The sequence below is a fragment of the Chiloscyllium plagiosum genome, unplaced genomic scaffold (genome assembly GCF_037043375.1).
Source record: "Chiloscyllium plagiosum isolate Xiang-an unplaced genomic scaffold, Cpla_swu_hap1 HiC_scaffold_19, whole genome shotgun sequence".
NCBI lineage: Eukaryota > Metazoa > Chordata > Chondrichthyes > Orectolobiformes > Hemiscylliidae > Chiloscyllium > Chiloscyllium plagiosum.
Genome location: NW_028270157.1, coordinates 674513 through 695503, shown reverse-complemented (window position 1 = coordinate 695503; position 20991 = coordinate 674513). Strand labels below are relative to the sequence as shown.

Genomic DNA, 20991 nt, shown 5'->3' with positions numbered 1-20991 from the left:
CCAGGTTAACATCCCCAGCATTGAGGCATTGACCATCCTTGACCGACTACGATGGGCTGGGCACGTTGTCCGTATGCATGACATTTATATGAATGATTTGGATGGGAGCATAAGAGGTATAGTTAATAAGTTTGCAGATGACATCTAAGTGGAGATGTGGTGGACAACGAAGAAGATTACCTCAGATTACAACGTCATTTCGATCAGATGGGCCACTGGGCTGAGAAGTGGCAAATGGAGTTTAATTTAGATAAATGCGAGGTGCTGCTTTTTCGGAAAGCAAATCTTAGCAGGACTTATACACTTATCTCATACAACAGATTTAGGAAACCTGGCTGGCATGGACCAGTTGGGCTGAAGGGTCTGTTTTCATGCTGTGGCTTTATAAAATGTTTATGCCAAGCAACAAACACCAAACTTACACAAATCTCATTTACCTGCACTCTGACCATATACCATGGAATTTTAAGTGTTTGTAACATTTAAGCTTCTTAAATATTACCAGAGTACCTGCTTCAACCACCCACCCTCTCAGGCAGCACATTTCATATTTCTACGACCTTCTGGATCAAAAGAGTTTCCTCTGATTCCCGCTAAGCCATTTACTCCACACCTTAAAGTTATGCCCTCTGGTCTCAGACCCATCTGCCATGGGGAAACAATTCTCATGATCAGCCTATCTTATCATCGTCATCAGTGGTCCCTCGCAGACGAGAATGACACTTCCACACTTAGGGTGAGTCCATGGGTGGCTGTATAGATATAGCTTCTGCAGACTCTGTTTCACTTGGGGCAGGTGTGGTCACAATAAGGGGTGGGTAGGACATTGGTGTGGTAGCACTCTCTTTTTGCTATTTTTGCCCAGCTTCCACTTTTTTCCAACAAGAAGTGCCGAGGTGGCCAATGCCTTCCTGGATGCTGCTCCTTTACTTTGCATAGTCTTGAGCCAGTGATTCCCAGGTGACTGTGGGAATGCTGCACTACACCACTGAAGTCTTGAGGGCATCCCTGAAGCACTTCCTTTGTCCACCTGGGACGTATCTGCCGTTTCAAAGCTGGGAGCAGAGCACTTTCTTGGGGAGTTTCATGTCACAGAGTCATAGTCATAGAGATGGGTGAGCAAGTTGGGTTGGGTGAGCAAGTTTGCGGCTGATACGAAAGTCGGAGGAGTTGTTGACAGTGAGGAAGCATGTGGCAGGTTACAGCAGGATATAGAGAAGCTGCAGAGCTGGGCAGAAAGGTGGCAGATGGAATTCAATGTAGCTAAGTGCGAGGTGATTCACTTTGGGAAGAATAACAAAAAGATGGGGTACTGGGCTAATGGTCGGATACTTGGTAGTGTGGATGAGCAGAGGGATCTTGGTGTCCATGTACACAGATCTCTGAAAGTTGCCACCCAGGTAAATAGTGCGGTGAGGAAGGCATATGGCGTACTGGCTTTTATTGGTAGAGGAATTGAGTTCCGGAGTCCTGAGGTCATGATGCAGTTGTATAAGACTCTGGTACGGCTGCATCTGGAATATTGTGTGCAGTTTTGGTCGCCATACTATAGGAAGGATGTGGAGGCATTGGAACGGGTGCAGAGGAGGTTTACCAGGATGTTGCCTGGTATGGAAGGAAAATCGTATGAGGAAAGACTGAGGCACTTGGGGCTGTTTTCACTAGAGAAAAGAAGGTTTAGGGGTGACTTGATTGAGGTGTACAAGATGATTAGGGGGTTAGATAGGGTCGACAGTATGAACCTTTTCCCGCGTATTGAGTCGGGTATTACAAGGGGGCATAGCTTTAAATTAAGGGGGGGTAGATATAGGACTGATGTTAGGGGTAGGTTCTTCACTCAGCGAGTCGTTAGTTCATGGAATGCCCTGCCAGTAACAGTGGTGGACTCTCCCTCTTTATGGGCATTTAAGAGGGCATTGGATAGGTATGTGGAGGATAGTGGGTTAGTGTAGTTTAGGTGGGCTTGGATCGGCGCAACATCGAGGGCCCAAGGGCCTGTACTGCGCTGTATTCTTCTATGTTCTATGTTCTATGTAGATGTACAGCACGGCAACAGACCCTTCGGTCCAACTAGTCCATGCCAACCAGATATCCCAACCCAATCTAGTCCCACCTGCCAGCAGTCGGCCGTATCCCTCCAAACCCTTCCTATTCATATACCCTTCCAGATGCCTTTTAAATGTTGCAATCGTGCCAGTCTCCACCAATTCCTTTGGCAACTCTTTCCATACACGTACCCACCCTCTGCATGAAAAAGTTGCCCCTTAGGTCTCTTTTATATATTGCCCATCTCACCTTAAACCTATGCCCTTTAGTTCTGGGCTCCCTCACCCAAGGAAAAGACTTTGTCTATTTATCCTATCCATGCCCCTCATGATTTCATAAACCTCGATAAGGTCACCACTCAGCCTCCGACGCTCCAGGGAAAACAGCCCCTGCTTATTCAACCTCTTCCTCTAACTAATAACCTCCAACCCTTTCAAGTTTCACAACATCCTTCCAATAGGAAGGAGACCAGAATTGCACACAATATTCCAACAGTGGCCTAACCAATGTCCTGTACAGCCGCAACATGACCTCCCACCTCTGTATTCAATACTCTGACCAATAAAGGAATGCACACCAAGCTCCTTCTTCACTATCCTATCTCCCTGTGACTCCACTTTCAAGGAGCTATGAACCTCCACTCCAAAGTCCCTTTGTTCAGCAGCACTCCCCAGGACCTTACCAATAAGTGTATAAGTCCTGCTAAGATTTGCTTTCCGAAAAAGCAGCACCTCGCATTTATCTAAATTAAACTCCATTTGCCACTTCTCAGCCCAGTGGCCCATCTGATCGAAATGACGTTGTAATCTGAGGTAATCTTCTTCGTTGTCCACCACATCTCCACTTAGATGTCATCTGCAAACTTATTAACTATACCTCTTATGCTCCCATCCAAATCATTCATATAAATGTCATGCATACGGACAACGTGCCCAGCCCATCGTAGTCGGTCAAGGATGGTCAATGCCTCAATGCTGGGGATGTTAACCTGGTCGAGCCGACTGGTGTTGGTGCCTCTTTCTTCCCAACAGATGTGCAGGATCTCATGCCGACAACGTTGGTGGGACTGCTCTTGTGCCTTGAGGTGTTTGCTGTAGACAGTCCATGTCTCAGAGCCACATAGGAGGGCAGGGTGCACCACAGCTCTATATACCATGAGTTTGGTGTCAGATGTGATGTTGTTATACTGGAGCAACCTTTTCTTCAAGCAGCCAAAGACCTGAGGGAATGTTGGATCTCTGCATCAATTACTGCTTTCACTGACAGAAGATTCCTGAGGTATTGGAAGTGGTCAACATTCTCTGAGGCCTCCACATGGACCTTGATGATCAGGGTTTCACTTAACAAAGCTGGGCCAGGTTGATTGAAGACCATCATCTTGCAGATGTTCAGAGCAAAACCCACACTCTTACATACCTCCAAAAAGACCCCACCACCAGGGATACATTTCCCTCCCCACCCCTTTCCGCCTTCTGCAAAGACCATTCCCTCTGTGACTACCTGGTCAGGTCCATGCCCCCCCTTCAACCCACCCTCCCATCCTGGCACCTTCCCCTGCCACCGCAGGAATTGTACAGTGTGATGCTATATATACACAGATCTCTCTGCTCCTGCACCCCTTTTATAATTGTACCCTCTATTTTGTGTTGTCTTTCTATGTTCTTCCTGTAAAAGTGTATAATCTCTTATTTCTCTGCATTGAATCTCATCTGCCACCGATTCACCCATTTGAAATCTTTGCTGAATCTTCCCAATCAGCCCACTTTTTTCGTTGTGATTACTAATTCTATCCCAAATAATTGCATCTTGAAGCCTCCTCAACACCAGAGTTAAGATGACTGGTCTATAATCACTGAGATTATCCTTACAACCATTCTTGAACAAAGACATAAAGTTTGCAGCCCTCCAGCCTTCTAGTAAGCCTCCTGAGTTCAGGGAAGACTGAAAAATTATAGCCATCACCTCTTCAATTTATATCCTCATTTCCTTCAAAATTCATAGACGCATCTCATCCGGTTTAATTGTCTTGGCAACTTTAATCGGCAACAGTGTATCCATGATTTTCTTCTTTATTAATTTCCGACCTGTCTAGTGACCAAGTTTCTTCCTTTGGCACCATGGCCTGGATGACAACTTCCTCTTTTGTAAAAACAGATGCAAAGTATCAGTTTAATACCTCAGCCATGCCCTCTGCCTCCATGTATAAATTTAATCCCCTTTGGGTGTCTCCACCTTCAAAGGTAAGGAGAGATGGGACAAGAGTAAAAGAAGTGATAGGTACAAAATCAGTGCTTTCTTTAATCTGGGTGGTGATAGCAACATATTGCTGCTGCAAAAAGCAAATGGCCTGCTAGATGGCAGCAAAGTTTGTAAGTTCATAGTTGTCTCAAATGACTGATCTCTGATAAAGAAGCTACCTGATGAAGGAACAGCGCTCTGAAAGCTAGTATCTGTACTTCTAAATAAACCTGGTTGACTATAAGCTGGTGTTGTGTATTTTTTTAACTATGATAAAGAAAGTATTGCTGTTAATCTTCTGTTTTTACGTCTGACTGCATGTATTTGTCATCGAGGGGACAAGTCCTGAGATGGAAAGTGTTCAGCACATGTAGGAGAAAGGTCTTCAGTGTTATCTTTCCTCTTCCTTCCCTGTCCTTTTCTGTTTATATTGCGATTGTCTCCTTTTTCCCTGTCTTCCTTTTTGGTGTTGCTTTGTTTGCTGCTTCTACATCCCCCCTCCACCAAACCAAACACGCGCATGTGCACACACACAGACATACACACTTGCCATATCTTTTCTCATCTCACTGACCAATCATATCTATCCTTCAGAGGTTAACCATTTCTGATTTTTCAATTCCTGTAATGATCATGCCCTGACTTTGACACTGAATATTCGAGATGAATATGTGAACAACATTCTTCTGTTAAATTGTGACTAATTTGCAGATTCCTGAAGAATGGCTTATGCCCAAAACGTTGATTCTCCTGCTCCTTGGATGCTGGCTGACCTGCTGCGATTTTCCAGCAACACATTTTCAGCTTTGATCTCCAGCATCTGCAGTCCTCACTTTCTCCTAATTTGCAGATTGGCATTTTCTTTTGAATATTCAATGCTGTTGTCAATTCAGTAAAACGTATTGCTTAAACTCTGCTGCTATGGTAACAGCTTAAGATAAGTAATGACTGAAGTGATGCTTACTAAATTTCAATCATCAGTGTTGATTTAAAAATAATTAACTGCAAGATATTTTATGTTTCATTTTTAAAAAGTTCAGTGAGTTAACAGGAAGTAACTCTGTAGCAATACTTTGTTTTCTCGCATAAGTCACCTTGAAAGTTTCTGTGCTAAATTTGTAAAATACTTATCAAATACTGTGGGTCCCTACAGAACAGAATGTTTGGTTCACATAGGTCAACTGTTCTCACCCCGCAACATTCATGGTAACCAACCTGAAATGGGAAAGGAGGATGAGAGACAAAGAATGGAGCATCAAACTGTGAGAAGGGAGACTTGTGCTGTTGGGGAATCAGGCACAGTGAAGGAAATGCACGATTCTTTCCTTTTCCCCTCTGACATTTTCATCTATGAAGCAAAGACCTTAAATTTTGGCTATGTACAGGAATAGATATAGTGTACAGATTTTCTCAGCCTAACCATTTTCAGCTGCTTCCCCAATGGTGGTGATGTTCACCAATGATTATACAATGTTCAACACCATTCATGACTCCTCAGATAATGAAGCAGTCCATGTTCAAATGCAACAAGATCTGGATGATATCCAGACTTGGGCTGACAAGTGGCAAGTCACATTCATGCCACACAAATGTCAGGCAATGACCATCACCAATAAGAGACAACCCTTGACACTCGCTGGTTTTACTGTTTAATATCCTTGCAGTTACCATTGGCCAGAAACTCAGCTGGACTCGCCAGAAACACACTGGCCATTTGAACATGTCAGAGGCCAGGAGTACTGCCGCAAGTAACTCCTGACTCCCCAAAGGCTATTCATAATCTACAAGGCACAAGCCAGGAGTGTGATGAATACTCCTCAGTTGTTTGGGCATACATGGGGAACAACACCACTTAAAAGTTCTCCTGTAAGCTGTTCACCATCCAGACTTGGAACTATATTGGCATTCCTCACTGTTGCTGGATCAAAATCCTGGAATTCCCTCCCAGTCAGTATTGTGCATCAATCCACAATTCATGGACTGCAGCAGTTCAAGAAGGCAGCTCACCACCATCTTCTCAAGAGTAACTAGGGATGGGCAAGTCCGCAAAATCTAAGTTCCACAAATGAAAAAAGACACCAAGCAGTACATCACGGCAATTCACTGACCATATTTTTCACAAGCCAACAGTATGCATTATCCACCCTGCCCAAGACAAGTAGACAATCATGAAGTGAATGAAACAAAATGTGAAAATTGAGCTTTGATGCTACAGTCTTCCATCAGACCAATGGAAATTAGTGTCTGGTTCCCTTTTAATCTATCCCATTTTAGCAGTTTGTTCTATTCATTCATTGGATGCGGGTATTCCTGGTTGTGCTAGCTTTTATTGTCCACCGTCATTAGAAAGTGATAGTGAGCTTCTTTATTGAACTGCTGAAGTTCTTGTGGTGAAAGTGCAGCTTTAGTGCTGTTAGTGAAGGAGTTTCAGGTGACAGCGAAGAAACATAATTTTTGGATGGCATGTGGCTTGGAGGGTACTAGCAGGTCCTGGTCCATCTGTTGACTTGTCTTTCCAGTTGGTTGTGTTCGATCGTTTTACAAGATGCTTTGAAGGAGACTAGATCAGTTGCTGCAGTGCAACCTGTGGATGGTAGTTACTATTCGTGGTTGGTGAAGTGAGTAATGAGACAAAGTAGATGAGATGCCAATCAAATGGGCTGCTGTGTTCATGATGCTGTCAAGCTTCTACATTGTTTTTGACACTGCAGCCATCCAGGCAAGTGTTAAATATTCCATGACACTCTTGACTTGTGCCTTGGAAATAGTGAACGGGCTATGGTGGAGACAGGAGGTGAGTTATTGCCCATAGAATTCCTAGTTTCTGACCTGATGTTGTAGCCACAATATTTATATGGTTGGTTCAGTTCAGGTTATGATCAATGGTAACCTCCACAATGTTGATCATGCGGGATTCAGCAATCATAATACCTTTGAATATCAAGGTGTGATGGTTCGATTCTCGCTGTTGGAGAAGGTCATTGCCTGCCATTTAGTTAGTGTGAATGTTACTTAAAACTTACTTGAATGTTATCTAGGTCTTGCAGCACATGGGTATGGACTGCTTTGGTATCTGAGGAGTGATGAATGGTCTTGAACATTGCGTAGTCTTCAGCAATCATACAGAACATAGAACATTACAGCGCAGTACAGGCCCTTCAGCCCTTGATGTTGCACTGACCTGTGGAACCAATCTGAAGCATAGCTGTTATACATATCAATCCTCCATTTCTAACTTTATCATGGAAAGAAGGTGATTGATGAAGAAGGTCAAGATGGTTGGGCCTTGGACCCTACCCTGAGAAAGTCCTACTGTGATATCCTGAGGCTGAGATGATTAACATTTAATAACCACAACCATCTTCCCTTGTTATAGATGTGACTCCAACTAGCAGAAAATTTTCCCCTGATTCCTATTGACTGCAGTTTTGCTAGAACTTCCTAATACTCCAGATGATCAAATACTACCTTGATGACCAGGGCAGTCACACTCGACTGAGGTCCAGTGTTTGCTTCTTTCATTGATATTTGGACCAAGACTGCGTTGAGGTCAGGAGCTGAGTGATCCAGGCATAACACAAACTGCGCATCAGTCAGCAGTTATCACTAAGCAAATGCTGCTTGATAGCTCTATGGTCGATAGTAAGGTGGTAATTGACTGTGTTGGATCTGTCCTGCCTTTTGTGTACAGGATATGACTGGACAATTTTCCATATTTTTTGGCGATTATCATTGTTATAGTTTCATTGTTCAAGCTTGGCTGGAAGTACTGTTTATCTTGCAGTACAAGTCTTTGTTAATATTGCCAGAATCTTGTCAGGGTCCATAGCATTTGCGGAATTCAATTGTCTTCAGCTCTTTTGGATACTAGAGTGCATCAAATTGGTTGAAGATTTTATTTGTGATCCTGAAAACCTCAGGAGGAGGAAGAGATGGATTATCCATTTGGCACTTCTTGCTCAAGATGGAGGCAAATGCTTTCACCTTGTCCTATGCAGTAATGCTTCTCTCCCACAGCATTGAAAATGGGGGGGCTACTTGTTATTTTTATTTATTATTAGATTCCCTACAGTGTGGAAACAGGCCAACAAGGCCCTTTAGCCCAAAAAGTCCAATCTGACCCTCCAAAGAGTAACCCATCTAGACCCATTTCCCTCTTGACTAATGCACCTAACACCATTGGCAATTTAGCATGGCCAAGTCACCTGACCTGCACATCTTTGGACTGTGGGAGGAAACCGGAGTACTCGGAGATACAGGCGCAGGGAGAATGTGCAAATTTCACACAGATAGTCGCCCGAGGCTAGAATCTAACCTGGGTCCCTGGTGCTCTGAGGCAGCAGTGCTAACCGCTGAGCAACTGTGCTGCCCCACAGTTGTGGAGCCTCCTCCCCCTATTCATTTATTTGTTCATTTGCATTCATTCCTGGACTTGGCAGAATTGCAGAGCTTGCATCTGATGGGCATAAGATTGTGAAGTTCCATCTATCGCATGCAAGTGGTCAGTGTTTGCACTCCTTCAGCTTGACACCTTATTTTGTGGTATTCCTGGAGTTGCTTTTGCCATGCCTTCCTGCACTTCTCACTGAACTAAGATTGATGCCAAAGCTTGATGGTCATGGTCAAATGGGAGATAGGAGATTGTACATGAAGAATTAATGCAATTCTGGACCAATGGCCCACAATGCCCCATTTGAATTAACAGATCTATTTGAAATCAATCCCACTTAGCATAGTGATAGTGCGAGTTCTCAATTTGAAGATGGGACTTGGTGACTTGGGTAAGTTCCCTCTGACTATTTCATTGTGCTGGCATCTCCTGTGGTGGTGGTGTCTGGGATACAGACATACTCACAGTGGCATACTTTACAGTGTTGGGTTGTTGCTTGACTTGTCTGTGGGACAGTTGTATCAGTTTTGGCACAAGCTCCCATATGTATACCTATTTGACTTTGCAAAGTTTCCTTTGTTGCATCACTGTTGGAAATATGTACTTTACACAACCTGGAGCTACTCAAGCAAGCAGCGTGCCACCACCATCTTGATTCGGGGTGGGCAGTAAAAATGCTGACCTAGCCAGTAATGCTCTCATCCCATGAACAAACAAATAAATTACACACTGTTTTCTTGTGTGTATTTGACTCGTTATTTTTCTCTTTGGATTTTTTGAGCAATGTTTGTCTGTAGTTATCCTCAGGTCCCTGAGGAAACATCATATGCTCACTTTTGGTTTTTCACAGGCAGGTATTAACCATCTGAAATTTTCCATCCAACCTTTTCTAATCTTTCAGATCGAATGCCTGTTTAAGGGAGTGCATTTGAATACAAGAAAGTATGTTGGAGGCTTTTCTTTGCAGAATTATGAGCTTATTGTATACTTGCTTACCTGTAGGAGTTCTAACTTGGCCTGATATAGCCATGTTATATTTAGGTGAATGTGTACAGTTTAATTGAAAATCTCACACAAGTGGCCATCTTGCAGAATGTTCTGTCTTGGGTTTAAAAGCCAAGTTGTTTTCTTCGTCACGTTATTGCTTATCATAATTCCAAAGATTGGTATTGCTTTGCATCATTGTATGCCTTGATGTTATCTCAATTAAATAAGAGTCCATGGCAACACAAATCCAACAGTGATTTAAATATAAATGAGACAGAACTGTGTGTCAGCTGATAATGAAGGAAACCAGTGTGTTTACTTTGGTTACATTTCATGTGGTGCCTTGATTTTAAATAACTGTTGCACGTAATTAATTCCGTTCAGAACAGATTGGTTGATTGCTTAATAGTTCAGTTGTTTGTCATGTTCTGCTCTTGAGTTTCAGGAATGAGTACGCGTTCAGCTCCAGCTTTCTGCTTCTCGTCTCTTTTTGGGCCGTTTATATATAGGTACTGCAAGAAGAAATTGAAAATGCTTCAGGTACAATGTAGGTCTCTCGTAATAAATCGAAAAGTGTGGCGCTGGAGAAGTACTGCAGGTCAGGCAGTATCGAGGAGCAGAAGAATTGACGTTTCGGGCATGAGCCCTTCATCAGGAATGTGAGGTGGTGTGGGGAAGGGGGCTGAGAGATAAATAAGTGGGTGTGGGTGGGACTAGGAGATGGTAGCTGGGAAAGCGATAGGTGGGGTGTCATGGAGGGGAGGGTAGAGCAGACTGGTGGAAAGGAAATTGGACAGGTAGGACAGTTCAAGAGGGTAGTACCGAGTTGGAGTTGATGCCGTGTGGTTGGAGGGGCCCAGGGTGTCAGGTGGCCTGGATTTGGCGGTGGAGGTGGTCCAGGACTTCCATGTCCTTGGTGGAGTGGGAGGGCAAGTTGAAATGGATTCAAGAATGGAACTCCCCTCGTCCTTATCTTCCACCCCAACCAATCTCTGAATAAAGCACATTATCCTCTGCCATTTCTGCCACCCACAATCAGACCCTATCATCAGAGATATATTTCTTTCCCCATCCGTATCTGCGTTCCATGAAGACCATTACCTCCGCGACTCCCTCATTAGGTCCACACATCCCACTAACCCATCTTCACTCCTGACACCTTCCCTTGCCGCAGCAAGTGATGTAAAACCTGCACCCGCACCTCATCTCTCATTTCCTTCCAAGACCCCAAAGGATCCTTCCACATCCGGCAGAGATTTTCCACATATCCAAGCACCCCATCCACTGTGTCCATTGCTCTTGGTGTGGTCTCCTCTATATTGGGGAGACAGGACGCCAACTCACAGAATGTTTCAGGGAACATCTCTGGAACACACGCACCAAACAACCCCACCGCCCTGTGACCGACCACTTCAACTTCCCCTCCCATTCCACCAGGAACATGCAAGTCCTGAACCGCCCCCACTGCCAAATCCAAGCCACCTGACGCCTGGAGGAAGAACTCGTCATCTTCCACCTTGGGATCCTCCAATCACACGGCATCAACATCTAGCTCACTAGTTTTCTCATCTCCCTCCCCCCACGTCCTTTCAGATCCAACCTTCCAACTCGGCACCATCCTCTTTAATTGTCCTCCCTGTCCATCTTCCTTCCCACCTATCTGCTCCACTCTTCCCTCTGACCTATCACCATCACCTGCATCTACCTAGTGCCTTCCCAGCTACCTTCCCTCAGCCCCAACCCCACCCTCCTAATTATCTCTCAGCCTCCTTCTTCCAATCCACATTCCTGATGAAGGGCTTATGCCCGAAACTTATGAAGGTAGGCTAGCCAGTAATATTAGAAATGATAGTAAAAGTTTCTTTCAATACATAAGGAACAAACGACAGGCAAAAGTAGACTTTGGGCCACTTCAAACTGATGCTGGAAGCCTAGTGATGGGAGATAAGGAAATAGCTGGAGAACTTAATAAGTATTTTGCATCAGTCTTCACAGTGGAAGACATGAGTAATATCCCAACAATTAAAGGGAGTCAGGGGGCTGAGTTGAGTATGGTTGCCATTACAAAAGAGAAAGTGCTAGAAAAGCTAAAAGGTCTTAACATTGATAAATCTCCTGGCCCCGATGGGCTACATCCTAGAGTTCTGAGGGAGGTGGCTGAGGAAATAGTGGAGGCGTTGGTTGAGATCTTTCAAAAGTCACTGGAGTCAGGGAAAGTCCCAGATGATTGGAAGATTGCTGTTGTAACCCCCTTGTTCAAGAAAGGATCAAGACAAAAGATGGAAAATTATAGGCCTATTAGCCTAAACTCGGTTGTTGGTAAAATTCTAGAATCCATCATTAAGGATGAGGTTTCTAAATTCTTGAAAGAGCAGGGTCGGATTAGAACAAGGCAACATGGATTTAGTAAGGGGAGGTCGTGCCTGACAAACCTGTTGGAATTATGTGAAGAGGTGACAAGTAGGCTAGACCAGGGAAACCCAGTGGATGTGGTCTATCTAGACTTCCAAAAGTCCTTTGATAAAGTGCCACACGGGAGGCTGCTGAGCAAGGTGAGGGCCCATGGTGTTCGAGGTGAGCTACTGGTTTGGATTGAGGATTGGCTGTCTGACAGAAGGCAGAGAGTTGGGATATAAGGTTCTTTTTTGGAAAGGCAGCCAGTGACAAGCGGTGTCCCGCAGAGTTCAGTGTTGGGGCCGCAGCTGTTCACGTTATATACTAATGATCTGGATGAAGGGACTGGGGGCATTCTAGCGAAGTTTGCTGGTGATACGAAGTTAGGTGGACAGGCAGGTAGTACTGAGGAAGTGGGGAGGCTGCAGAAGGATCTGGACAGTTTGGGAGAGTGGTCCAGGAAATGGCTGATGGAATTCAATGTGAGCAAATGTGAGGTCTTGCACTTTGGAAAAAAGAATACAAGCACGGACTACTTTCTAAACAGTGAGAAAATTCATAAAGCCAAAGTACAAAGGGATCTGGGAGTGCTAGTCGAGGATTCTCTAAATGTAAACATGCAGGTTGAGTCCGTGATTAAGAAAGCGAATGCAATGTTATCATTTATCTCAAGAGGGTTGGAATATAAAAGCACCGTTGTGCTACTGAGACTTTATAAAGCTCTGGTTAGGCCCCATTTGGAGTACTGTGTCCAGTTTTGGTCCCCACCCCTCAGGAAGGACATACTGGCACTGGACCGTGTCCAGCAGAGATTCACACGGATGATCCCTGGAATGGTAGGTCTAACATATGAGGAACGGCTGAGGATCCTGGGATTGTATTCATTGGAGTTTAGAAGATTAAGGGGAGATCTATTAGAAACTTACAAGATAATACATGGCTTGGAAAGGGTGGATGCTAGGAAATTGTTTCCGTAAGGCGAGGAGATGAGGACCCGTGGATACAGCCTTAGAATTAAAGGGGGTAAATTCAGAACAGAAATGCGGAGTCATTTCTTCAGCCAGAGAGTGGTGGGCCTGTGGAATTCATTGCCGCGGAGTGCAGTGGAGGCCGGGACGCTAAATGTCTTCAAGGCAGAGATTGATAAATTCTTGATGTCACAAGGAATTAAGGGCTACGGGGAGGATGTGTGTAAGTGGAGTTGAAATGCCCATCAGCCATGATTGAATGGCGGAGTGGACTCAATGGGCCGAATGGCCTTACTTCCACTCCTATGTCTTATGGTCTTATGGAAATGTCGATTCTCCTGCTTCTCAGCACCACACTTTTGGACTCTGATCTCCAGCATCTGTACTCCTCACTTTCTCCTAGTCGAGTGTAATAAGTCTGTCATCACAATTCTTTTTTTGTTAGATTTCTATTTTAGTCTCCTATAACATTACTCAAAAACACAAGCATGTCTTGTAATTTTTTTCTTACCCAACTAATCTGTTTAATTTTATGAAGAACTGATGCTTTCTGATTGTTTGCTATTACTTTTAAATGTGTCCACTTTCCTCTGCCTCTTGCACACATTTCTTTAATTTTCATTTTTTGGTCAAAATATATGGACCGAGTTTCAGATGTAAGTTATTGTGTTTGAAGTATTTTAGGCTGTTGGGTTGTGTGAGAAGCTGTTTAAATAAAAATATTCTTTGCATCCTACTTTTAATCCTTTGTCTTTGTTCTTTTCCTGTTTATTCTTCCAATTCCTTCCAAAGTTCTCATCTGTTGTGTTTAGCATACTACAGACCTCACAAACACTCTTGTGTCTTCCAACTCTTTGTTGCTTCTTACTTTAGAACTCCTTCCCTCCCTCCCTCTTATCTCAACACAGCAACAGGAAAAAATTATTGGAATATGATTTACAGTTGTTGGTGCTACAAATAATTAGATTAAATAGTTTAGGTGTTTAGCTTTATAGTACATTATCCCTGGGCAATAATGCCTTTTTTTCAATTTGTTCGTGGGATATGAACATCACTAGATAAACCAGCATATTGTGCCTCTACATAAATGTTAAGTGTCAGCTACATGCTGTGGGTCTGGTCATGTGTGTAAGCCAGAGCAAGTAAGATGCCAGGTTTCTTTCCCAACAGAGCATTAGTGAAACAGATAAGGTTTTGCAGAAGTCGTTGTTGCATGGTTGCCATTAGACTAGTTTTTTGATTTTGTTATTGAATTCAAATGAACCATCTGCCGTGGGATTCAAATCCAAATCCCAGAAAAGTCGCCTTGAGCTCTGGATTGCTAGTCCAGTGATACTACTACTATGTCACCACCTCTCTAAATGTTGAACTAACTTAACCTGTTGTGGCATTTCCAGGCACCTCTGAAATAGCTGAAGGGGCACCTTAGTCACAAAGGAAAACTAGAATCAGGGCTATGATGTGGTGGAAATCTTCTGGAGGAAATTGAGGAATTTGTTTCAGTCCTCTCTGTGGTAGAACAGTGGAAACTAAGCTGAAAATGTGTTGCTGGAAAAGCGCAGCAGGTCAGGCAGCATCCAGGGAACAGGAGAATCGACGTTTCGGGTATAAGCCCTTCTTCAGGTGGAAACTAAGCCCTGCTATTCTTGGACTTAAATACAAACTCCAGTAAAACATCACTGCTTTTAAAAAGGACACAGAAGTGCCCAAATTAACTGTCTTTTAGGGCCAGGTTGACAGGAACGTGAACCAATTTTCTGTCCTCAGTAAGTTGACTTGAGTTATAGGTAAGTGATTTTGAACTGCTGGCACATAACTCTACTGGTTAAAATTGTTAACTCATTTGTAAACTTAACTCCTACACACACAAACAGTCATAGACTGAATTAAAAACATTGCGTAATGGGTGGAGAAAAAGACTGAAAAGGTAGTTCACAGGTCCTTATTACAGGATTTGCTGAGATGGTCTGTTGACTTGTTAGGACATGCTGTTTCCTTGACTCCCGTTCTTGTGATACTGCCACTTTGTTTCAGCAGATACAGGATGGCTGGTTCACACACAGTCTCTTACTTACCACCTGAGAGTCTCAGCTTGCAACAATTGCTGAGAGAAAAATAAACTGGCTTTTTTCATGTTAAAGTTTTGTTTTAAACTGCGAGCAGAAGCAACTCTTTTGCTGCCAGAGGTCCAATGCCTTCTGCCCAAACATTTGCTCCCACCCCACCAAATGAAAGCATATTCACTGATCATCGCGTCTCTGATAATGAATGATCTGCACCCAGCAAAGGACTTTGCTTTATCTCTTTATGCCACACCTCAATGAAAAACAGTTCTGAAGAATAGTAATACTGAATTCAAAATATTAGCCCTGGTTCTGTCTCCAAGATGCTGCTAAACATGCTGAAGGGGCCGAAGATCTTTATCTGTGTTGACCTCTATGACTATATCGAATTTTTCTAGCATTCTCTGTGTTTGCTTTACACCCCCACACTCTTCTGGCACTAATCACATTGGTTTTGGCAAGCATTGGTAACTGGTCACTAATCCACAGACTAATCATCTAATTGTTGCTGGCCAAAGCTCCATTTGTACAGTGCCCTCTTGCTCCAGCTCATCTATAACTAGAATTCCACTACTGCTTGACCAAGCAGATATGTAACTTGCGTTTAAAATGAGTATCAAGTCACTTGCCTTTAAGAAGTGTAGCAAACATTCAACAATCCATGTTTTATAATAGTTCTTTTCCTATTTCACTCCACAATCCAAAATACTGTAAAGTAAAACCTACAGTTTTACGGTTGTAAAAATAATTAGCTTCCACTGCTCTTCAAAGTAAAGACTAACAGAAGCTGAAATTAAAATTAGAACATAGAACAATACAGCGCAGAACAGGCCCTTTGACCCTCGATGTGAAGCCGACCTGTGAACTAATCTAAGCCCATCTCTTTCCCTCCCGCCCTCCCAGACACTATCTCATCATCATCCATGTGCTTCTGCAAGGATTGTTTAAATCTCCCTAATGTGGCTGAGTTAACTACATTGGCAGGCAGGGCATTCCACGCCCTTACCATTTTGAGTAAAGAACCTGCGCCTGATATCTGTCTTAAATCTATCACCCCTCAATTTGCAGCTATGCCCCCTTGTACAAGCTGATGTCATCATCCTAGGAAAAAGACTTTCACTGTCTACCCAAACTAATCCTCTGATCATCTTGTATGTCTCTATCAAATCCCCTCTTAGCCTTCTTTTTCCCAATGAGAACAGAACCAAGTCTCTCAGCCTTACTTCATAAGACCTTCCCTCCAGACCAGGCAACATCCTGGTAAATCTCCTCTGCACCTTTTCCAATGCTTCCACATCCTTCCTGTAATGGGGTGACCAGAATGTACATAATATTCCAAGGGTGGCCACACCAGCATTTTGTACAGTTACAGCATGACATTACGGCTCCGGAACTCAATCCCTCTGCCAATGAAACCTAACACATTGTATGCCTTCTTAACAACACTATCAACCTGGGTGGCAACTTTCAGGGATCTATGTACATGGACTCCAAAATCCCTCTGTACATCCATGCTACCAAGAATCTTTCCATTGACCCATTATTCTACCTTCCTGTTATTCTTCCCAAAGTGCATCACCTCACATTTATCTGCATTGAATTCCATTTGCCACCTCTCAGCCCAATTCTGCAGTTTATCCATGTCCCCCTGCAACCTGCAACATTCTTCCACATTGTCCACTACTCCACCGACTTTCGTGTCATCTGCAAATTTACTAACCCATCCACCTATGCCTGCGTCTAAGTCATTTATAAAAATGACAAACAGCAGTGGTCCCAAAACAGATCCTTGTGGCATATCACTAGTAACCGGACTCCAGGCTGGATATTTTCCATCAATCACCACTCGTTGCTTTCTTACAGAAAGCTAGTTTCTAATCCAAACTGTTAAATCACCTTCAATTCCATGTTTCTGCATTTTCTCCATCAGCCTACCATGTGGAACCTTATAAAAGGCTTTACTGAAGTCCATATACACCACGTCAACTGCCCTACCCTTATCTACATGCTTGGTCACCTTCTCAAAAACTCAATGAGGTTTGTGAGACATGACCTGTTCTTGACGAAACCATGTTGACTATCTGCAATCAAATTGTTGCTTGCTAGATGATTATAAATCCTATCTCTTAAAATCCTTTCCAAAACCTTTCCTACGACAGACAAAAGGCTCACTGGTCTATAATTACCTGGGTCATCTCTACTACCCTTTTTGAACAAGGGCACAACATTTGCAATCCTCCAGACCTGTGGTACTAAACCTGTTGACAATGATGACTCAAAGATCAAAGCCAATAGTTCCAACAGCACCTCCCTAGCTTCCCAGAGAATTCTCGGATAAATCTCATCCAGCTTGTCTACTTCCACTCCTTCTTGAATTGATAATACCGCTTCCTTACTAACCTGGATCATTTCTAGTGTGATATCTCGTACCTCATTCTTCTCCTATACACCACTGTCCTTTCCCTTAGTGAAAACAGATGAGAGATATTCATTTAGCATCTCTCCGATCTCTACAGTGTCCACACGCAACTTCCCCCTTCCTATTCCTAGCCTAGTCATCCTTTTATTCCTCACATACCTATAGAAAGCTTTAGGGTTCTCCTTTATTCTATTTGCTAAAGGCTGCTCCTGTCCTCTCTTTGCTCTTCTTAACTCTCTCCTTAAATCCTTCCTAGCTAATCATTAACTCTCCATCGCCTCATCTGAACCATCTCGTCTCATCGTCACATAAGCCGCCTTCTTCTGCTTAACAAGAGATGCAATTTCTGTAGTAAACCATGATTCCCTTACTTTATAACTTCCTCCCTGCCTGACAGGGACAGACCTATCAAGGACACGCAATATCTGTTCCTTAACCCCGCTCCACATTTTGCTTGTCCCAATCCCCTGCATTTTGCTGCTCCATTCTATGCATCCTAAGTCTTGCCTAATCGCATCATAATTGCCCTTCTCCCATTGATAACTCTTGCCATGTGGCATATCCCTATCCCTTTCCATCGCTAAACTAAATGAAACCGAATTGTGGTCACTCTCTCCAAAGTGCTCACCTACAACCAAATCAAGCATCTGGCATGGTTCATTACCAAGCACCAGATCCAGCGTGGCCTCCCCTCTTGTCGGCCCTTCGACATACTGTGTCAGGAAACCTTCCTGTACACATTGGACAAAAACTGATCCATCCGATGTACTAGAGTTATAGCTTTTCCAGTCAAGGTTGGAGAATTTAAAGTGCCCCATAATTACCACCCTGTTCCTTTCACTCCTGTGCAGAATCATTTTGCTGATCCTTTCTTCCAAATCCCTGGAACTTTGCGGAAGCCTCTTATATAAAAAAAACTCCCAGCAGTGTGACCTCTCCTCTCCTGTTTCTAACCTCAGCCCATACCACCTCAGTAGATGAGTCCTTATCAAAAGTTCTTTCAGCCACCGTTATACTGTCCTTGATTAACAAGGCCACACCTCCCCCTCTTTTACTGCCTTACCTGTTCTTAATGAAAGATCTAAACCCTGAAACCTGCAGCATCTATTCCTGACCCTGCTCTATCCATGTCTTCGAAATGGCCACAACATTGAATTATTAATTTCATGTGCACTAACAGAACCAGTTGATCTGCAAACCCCTTTGTAAATAAATGGAATTGTCAGGAGAGCTACCTGAAAGGGGCACCAGCCTTTTCATGAATTATTTTTATGATCTTATCAATCGTCATTGAGGTGATGAGAGGAGAGAACATAGAACGTTATAGCGCAGTACGGGCCCTTCAGCCCTAAATGTCGTGCCGACCTGTGGAACCAATCTGAAACCCAACCTCACTCTTCCATTTTAATCCATATGTTTATCCAATGACCATTTAAATGCCCTTAAAGTCAGTGAGTCAGCTACTGTTGCAGACGGTGTGTTCCACATCCCAACTCTCTGAGGAAAGAAACTGCCTCTGACATCTGTCCTATATCTATCACCCCTCAATTTGAAGCTAATTTTGAAGGGAAAAGGCTCTCACTGTCCACCCTATCTAACCCTCTGATTATCTTAGATTAGAGTGGTGCTGGAAAAGCACCGCAGTTCAGGCAGCATCCGAGGAGCAGGAAAATCGACGTTTCGGGCAAAAGCCCTTCATCAGGAATTTTCCTACTCCTCGGATGCTGCCTGAACTGCTGTGTTTTTCCAGCACCACTCTAATCTAGAATCTGGTTTCCAGCATCTGCAGCCCTTGTTTTTACCTACCCTCTGATGATCTTGTAAGTCTTGATTAAGTCACCTCTCAACCTTCTTCTCTCCAATGAAAACAGCCTCAAGTCCCTCAGCCTTTGCTCATAAGACCTTCCCTCCATACCAGGCAACATCCTAGTAAATCTCCTCTGAAGCCTTTCCAAAGCTTCCACATCCTTCCTATAATGTGGTGACCAGAACCATACGTAATACTCCAAATGCGGCTGCACCAGAGTTTTGTACAGCTGCAGCATGACCTCGTGGCTCTTAAACTCAATCCCTCTACCAATAAAAGCTAACACATCGTATGCCTTCTTAACAACCCTATCAACCTGGGTGGCAACGTTGAGGGATCTATGTGCATGGACACCAAGATCTCTCTGCTCATCTATATTGCCAAGAATTTTATCATTAGCCCAGTACACTTTATTCCTGATGTTCCTTTCAAAGTGAATCACCTCACACTTTTCTGCATTAAACTCTCAGCCCAGACATGCAGCTTATCTATGTCCCTCTGCAACCTGTAACGTCCTTCAGCACTGTCCACAACTCCACCGACCATAGTGTCATCAGAAAATTTGCTAACCCATCCTTCTATGCCCTCATCTCTGTCATTTATAAAAATGACAAACAGGAGTGGATCCAAAACAGATTCTTGCAGTATACCACATCCTGAACACCAGAATGAACATTTCCTATCAACCACTACCCTCTGTCTTCTTTCAGCTTGCCAAACAGCTAAATCACCCTCAATCCCATGCCTTTGTATTTTGTGCAATAGCCTGTCATGGAGGACCTTCTCAAACGACTTACTAAAATCCACATACACCACATCAACCACTTTACCCTCATCCACCTGTTTAGTCAACATTTCAAAGAACTCAGTAAGGTTTGTGAGGCATAACCTCACAAAACCCATGTTGACTATCCCTAATCAACTTATTCCTTTCTCAATGATTATAAATCCTACCTCTTATAACCTTTACCCACAACCAAAGTAAGGCTCAGTGGTCTATAATTACCAGGGTTGTTTCTATTCCCCTTCTTGAACAAGGGGACAACACTTGCTGTTTTTCCTTAAATGTGCACTGGAAATGAAAATGTCCAAGTGCAAACATGCTTTCACCCATGGTGTTATTATCTAGTATCTATGGAAACATATGAATGCTACACTAATTCCACAAGCAAAGGAGATTAATTAACTAATTCCATGATTGTTTGGAGATGAGACATGGAGTAAATATAAAGTCAACACTAATGTGCATTAGTAATGTGGAGTAAATGTGACATTTGCATTGTTGTGTTTCTTTCCCCTTCTGCTGTACCATAATTTTTGAGCTTTGATTACAGGTCATATTCGTATTGGCATTTTATAATCCCTCTGTTCAAATGTTTAGAAGATACAGAGAAATCATTGAAAGGGAAATGGTGTCATAGTTTGAAAAATCCCATTTTGTTAGTCTGTGGAAAAATAAATAATACCCTGTCAGGCTGACAAAATGAGGAAAATGCTGAAATCTAGCAGAGGATCTCAGTTTGCGAAGCACAATGACTTGGCACATCACCAGCTCCTGCAACGGTGATGTCAACGGTCCAGTTTAGTGTTAACATTTGTTGATTATGCATTAATACTGAACTGGGACTTCACTTTATCAGTGAAGAGTTTGTTGTTTTCAGGGAGCATAAATTCTTTTG

The 20991-nt window shown here is 43.3% G+C and overlaps 1 protein-coding gene across 11 annotated transcripts in view; it reads left to right on the top strand.

The window, feature by feature from the left end:
* Positions 1 to 20991, top strand: part of osbpl8 (oxysterol binding protein-like 8) — a 432009-nt gene that overhangs the window by 156443 nt on the left and 254575 nt on the right. The window lies entirely within an intron of this gene.